The following is a 6,399-nucleotide window of genomic DNA, read 5'->3' on the forward strand; positions in this document are numbered from 1 at the left end:
AAAGCTCATCTTTTAACCATGCAGAAACTTTTTAAATTATTACAGGAATCATCCAAAGAGTGTCAACACACATCATTTGTGATATTCATGTTTTTTCTCATTATCTTTGAAGAGTGAAGAATGCATGCTGATCTTGAGTTGGTTTCATCATCCATCCACTCAAACTCAAAAGATGGGGAATCCATCACAGTCAGTACTTTACCAATGCTTCAACACACACTTCAAGTATTTATGATAAGTTCTGGTATCTATATCTATATTTTTTTTATTGAAACCATCCATATGAAATAGTTGTAAAGAGCCAAAAAGTCAAATTTAGGAATACTTGTATTACACGGAACTATATGAGTAACTGAGAAGCTGTGACAAAAGTATCACTGGGTCGCTGATGTTCACCTGTGCTGGTGGTTAAGTTGTGTGTTTCTTAAGCCTGGTTTATAGTCGGTAACGCAAGACGCAAAGCAAGACGCAAGAAGAAACGCAAGCCCTTGCGCGGTTGCAAGCCCCCCATTGCGAGCTTGCGTGTGTCACCTCAATTTTCTAAACTTCACGCAAGAAAAGACGCAAGCCTACTACTTGAAAACGACATACTCATCGATCAGACAGCATGCAGAGCGTTTACACACAGCGCACTTCACTCCTGCCCGAGCCGAAATCAGCCAGCCTGAAAAGCTGATTTCCCTTAAGCTATAAACTCTGTAAATATATAACTTTAGCAACATTTGAAACATTTTCAGGCGAGAAAGTAGTCGTTTAGACCCCCAAGGTGTTGAAAATCTGACAAAATACCGGCTATTTACAAGAAGAAGAAGCATGAATCACTCGAAGAGGTCCTGGCGGTGAATTTCCTTTCATCATAGTAGGCTTGTCATTTAAAAAACCCGCTACTCCACCTACTCTCCTGGCAGTGAATCGCCACGCAGCACACGCAAGCGCCGACAAAGCTAAATGAAGTATAAACGTCTCGAGCCATTAACATACGCGCAAGAAGAAAGCGCAAGGGCAGTTAAAAGAAGTATAACTCAGCCTTAAAGCCTGGTTTATAGTCGGTAACGCAAGACGCAACGCAAGACGCAACGCAAGCCCTTGCGCGGTTGCAAGCCCCCCCTTGCGTGCTTGCGTGTGTCACCTCAATTTTCTAAACTTTACGCAAGACTCAAGCACAAGCCACTGGCTGTGTTCGAAACCGCCTACTACTTGAAAACGGCACTCATCGATCTGACAGTATGCAGAGCGTTTACACACAGTGCACTTCACTCCTGTCCAAGCCGAAATCAGCCAGCCTGAAAAGCTGATTTCCCTTAAGCTATAAACTCTGTAAATATATAACTTTAGCAACATTTGAAACATTTTCAGGCGAGAAAGTAGTCGTTTAGACCCCCAAGGTGTTGAAAATCTGACAAAATACCGGCTATTTACAAGAAGTAGAAGCATGAATCCACTCGAAGAGGTCCTGGCGGTGAATTTGCTTTCATCATAGTAGGCTTGTCATTGAAAAAACCCGCTACTCCACCTACTGTCCTGGCGGTGAATCGCCACGCAGCACACGCAAGCGCCGACAAAGCAAAATGAAGTATAAACGTCTCGAGCCATTAACATACGCGCAAGACGCAAGCGCAGTTAAAAGAAGTATAACTCAGCCTTAACATTACTGCATGAACCAGGAAATATGACCATATTAGTCCAGTGCTCCGGTCTCTGCACTCGCTTCCTGTCGCTCAGAGAATAGACTTTAAAACAGCTCTGCTTGTGTACAAGTCTCTTCATGGTCTAGCGCCAAAGTACATCTCTGACATGTTAAAGCCATATGAACCAACTCTGACTCTGAGAACCACAGGGAGGGGTCTCCTGCTGGTGCCCAGAGTCAGGACTAAACAAGGTGAGGCTGTGTTCAGTTTTATGCTCCTAAAATCTGGAACAGTCTTCCAGAAGATGTGAGACAGGCCTCAACTGTGACAATGTTCAAATCCAGGCTGAAAACAGTTCTATTTAGCTGTGCACATGACAACTGAAAGTATTTTATCTGCACTCTTTGCTTTTAATTTAAGTGATTAATGATTATTTTTATGTTTTGAAGAACCACCTGAGAGCCTTGAAATTCATGAAAAGCAAGAATAGTATACACCTCCTTGACACCTGTGAAGAACTGAACTTATTTGAAGAGAATTAGTCCCCCTTCATCGTTAGTTCATTCACTGCACCCGTTAGTCATTGTCACCAGCTGCACTCACTCTCCTATCACTCCCAGCCCTCTATTTAGTTTCCAGTCTCCCCTGTCTTGTCGTTGGATCTTTGTGTTTGTTACCTGCCTTGACCTGATTCCCGTTATCCATGTTCCACGTCGCTTTTCCCAAGATAAGTATTTATTTATTGTTATGCCAAGAGTTTTGTTTGCTTTTTCCATAGTCAAGTTTTTGAATCCGGCTCTGCCGCGCCTTTTGTTTTGCACTTTGTTTTTTGTTAATGAATCAACCTTTATTTTTGAAAGTCTGCATCCGTGTCCTCCCTAGCACCACATCCTGACAGTTTGTGAAAGGAGGCTAGCTTAACAGGGAGTCTGTCAACACCAAAGTCACATCTAAGAGCAAAATCTATGCCTCCATTTTTTTTAAACAAACCTTTGGGAAGACAATACCATATACTATTTCCATTTATTAAAAATGATTTCAGCCAGTTTATTTTTAGGACTGTATTTAAGCATTCAAAGTCAATGGCTTGTAAACCACCTTCTTTAAAGTCTTTTACCATGTTTGCTTTCTTTAAGTAGTGGACTCAATTTTTCTAGATTAAATTAAAGTTTAATTGATTTATATTTATGTCGGTGCTACTTTCTGAAGTGAAGGCAAAAATGTGTTCTTTGGCACGCTGTCCTCCGGCAAACACAAGAAGAGTGGGTGGGAGAGCCTGAGGCTGTCAATGCTGTGGGGTCTGAGAAGCCTCACAAGCAGAGGTGAAGAAGAAGTGGTCCAACATTAAGGTGGATGTGAAGCGGAGACTGGCTGCCCACCGCTGCAGTGTGGCCAAAACAGTCGGGTGGGGGGGGGGTGACCGACTCTGTTTGAACAGAGAGTCAGGGCAACAATGGGTGACAGTGCTCTCTCATGGGGTGGTGGGAGCTCATGTGGGTGACTGATTACCCCCAAGCTAAATACCGATGGTTTTGTATAACTCACAACAACGTGTTCATACAGTAACGTGCAGAAGTGCGCCGGGGAAAAGTCGAGGCCCATTAAGACATTTCACACTTTATGCACGGGGTTATTAATATATGCCCACAGAGACGATCAGGGGCTTGTTAGAAAGATCTTAAACTGAAGTTTAACCAGCAAAAAACAGCAAGAAACTAACTTTAACCACCGACTAATATATATAATATAATAATGATGGATCGTGGAACGTCACCTCTCTGCTGGGGAAGGAGCCTGAGCTGGTGCGCGAGGCTGAGCGGTTCCGGCTAGATATAGTTGGACTCACCTCGACGCATGGCTTGGGCTCCGGAACCAGCCTCCTCGAGAGGGGTGGGACTCTCTTCCACTCTGGAGTTGCCCGCGGTCAGAGGCGTAGAGCAGGTGTGGGCATACTTATTGCCCCCCGGCTGTGCGCCTGTACATTAGGGTTTACCCCGGTAGACGAGAGGGTAGCCTCCCTCCGCCTTAGGGTGGGGGGACGTGTCCTGACTGTTGTTTGTGCTTATGCACCGAACAGCAGTTCAGAGTACACAAACTTTTTTGGAGTCCCTGGAGGAGGCAGAGAGGGCGGAGCTGTCAACTGATCACCACCTGGTGGTGAGTTGGCTTCGCTGGTGGGGGAGGAAGCCGGTCAGACCTGGCAGGCCCAAACGTATTGTGAGGGTCTGCTGGGAACGGCTGGCGGAATCCCCTGTAAGGCAGAGCTTCAACCATGTCCCGGGGGAGGTGGGGGACATTGAGCCCGAATGGGCCATGTTCCGTGCCTCCATTGTTGAGGCAGCGACCGGAGCTGTGGCCGTAAGATGGTCAGTGGTCGGCGGCAATCCCCAAACCCGCTGGTGGACACCAGTGGTGAGGGAAGCCGTCAAGCTGAAGAAGGAGTCCTATCGGGCCTTTTTGGCCAGTGGGACTCTGGAAGCAGCTGATGGGTACCGACAGGCCAAGCGCCTACCTATTGTGGTCACCTATATGAGGATGAGAATTAGAGCTCGAGTGAACCTCAGCCCATTTGAAGTTTTATTTTGGAGACCTCCTAACCTGGGAGTGGGACCTGTAACCAGACCCCTCCCCTCCACAACTGTTTGTGATGAAGCAATGTTGTCTTACTGTCGAAACCTTTCCACTGTCCTCTCTCAAGTTTCACAGACAGTGAAAGCAGCACTTCCAGCCTCAGCAGACACATCCCTGCACCCACTCCAACCAGGTGATTGGAAGGAATTTCGCAGGAAACACTGGAAGTCCAAACGCTGACAAGGCCCGTTCCAGGTGCTACTGGTCACTCACACAGCTGTTAAAGTCGCAGAAAGAGCAACCTGGATTCACGCCAGTCACTGTAAGAAGGTGCCAGAACCAATAGATGACTTCCACCCTGACATACATCAGCCTAACCAACTCGCCCTGAAGGACAAAGAAAAGCAGTAAAAGCTGTACTCCACCGTTGTGTTAAGTGCTAGTAACCTCTGACACCGAAGATTCAGACATCCTCACCGAGACCTGCGATGAAACGACGTGATCATCACACGTGTGAACAATGGCAGAAACTGTTTGTTGTTTGTATTTTATTATTTGTAACCAGCATGTGGTTCAAATGACTAAATTAACTCCTTTGCTTTCAGGTTCTCCCTTTAGGATGACGATGTTTCTGTTTAACTGTTGATGTTTTGATTGTTTATCATTGGACCCTTTATCACTATGATGCCTTCGTTTTAAACTCACGTTGTGTGCGAATGCAGGCTGATGTTTACTGATAAAGTTATTATTTTTCTTGCTTCTTTTGGGTTGATTAATATAATGGTATTATTATAATCAAAAGGGTGGGGTGTAAGGGAAAAATTAATTCCTATATGCATTGTATTGAGTGTTACTGTGTATAACCTGTAATAACCTCCTGCAAGACACCAACCTGTTTTTCTCTCTTCTTTCAATGAGGGCATTGTGTGCTCATTATGACTAAACAACTTTAAGGAGGATGGTGGGAAAGATGGTACATTTTCAAGGTAGCCTTGGCTGCAGGAAGGGAGGGAAAATAGATAAAAACGCTTGAACATATCAAAGGAGCGATTACGTAATCTGTATTATAACTGAATTGTTTTTGCCCAAGTGGTCTGAGCAGCTCTATACTCTGTACTGTGTTGTTCTCTTTTGCAATATATTATTAAAAGCATCTTATCTCCTCAGAAAATAACTGACTCTGTGCCTTACTAAAATTTCCACCACAAACATTTGTTTGAATGCAGGGAAACTTTGAATGAAGGCACCGCATATTCAACAACACAACAATCAAATATATTAGAACAAGTATGTGTTATTTCAGATATGTTCAAAAAGGATTTTTTCACTTAAGTGGAGAAGTTACAAAATGGCAATGAATAAGATTTTATATAAAAATCATGAGACAATCAGCATCAGTGGATTTATTTCAGTCGGGATGATCGGCATCAGTCGGGTGATTTTTGACTGATAGATTGTGATGATCATCCCAGTCTGATTCCCAAGGTCCTGGATCATTCAAACTGAGCCTGTCATCTGGATCTGTACCGTCAAACAAAAGAAATATGCATTCTGACTCACCAGACTCTGTCAGATTAGACCTTCCTCTGATCTGAAAATAAATGGCAAATCTTGATCAGATACTGACTGAACTGCTTTTGAAATGCTACGTAAGCATAAATACATACAGTCACTAAAAGTGGTTTGATGGCATAAATAGCACTAAGCATAAATCCCAATTTATATTCAATAGCGACAGCTAGCTCATGTACAATATGTTTGGCACTGTAAGCAGCCTTAAAGATGCAAACCATTAATGTTAATCTTAAACCTGTGACTGCTTGCCACATTTAGGCCATTTGGGCTTTTACAAGTATGTAAAATAAACAAATCTTGAAACACTTTACTTTTACCTTCCCCTATTTAATCTGAACTCAGTCTGTCTCATGTGTGAGATTACTGCCCTCTGCTGTCCAGAGAAATAAAATACACGAGGACGAAATGAGACAAACCTGCAAACTTGTCATAATTGTTGGCTTTAGTCCACCGTAGAAAATTTATGGGTGATGTAATGTTTACAGCAGGGAATGTATTAAGTCTATTTATTATTTTATGGTCGACAAAGATTCACCCCATTCAGATTTAAGGTTTTGTTAAACAAAAAAAAACATCTATAACCTTAGAGGTCTTCTCGAAAATGTAAAACTCTCCTCTAAAACTT

This window comes from Odontesthes bonariensis, chromosome 16 (genome assembly GCF_027942865.1).
Source record: "Odontesthes bonariensis isolate fOdoBon6 chromosome 16, fOdoBon6.hap1, whole genome shotgun sequence".
Classification (NCBI taxonomy): domain Eukaryota; kingdom Metazoa; phylum Chordata; class Actinopteri; order Atheriniformes; family Atherinopsidae; genus Odontesthes; species Odontesthes bonariensis.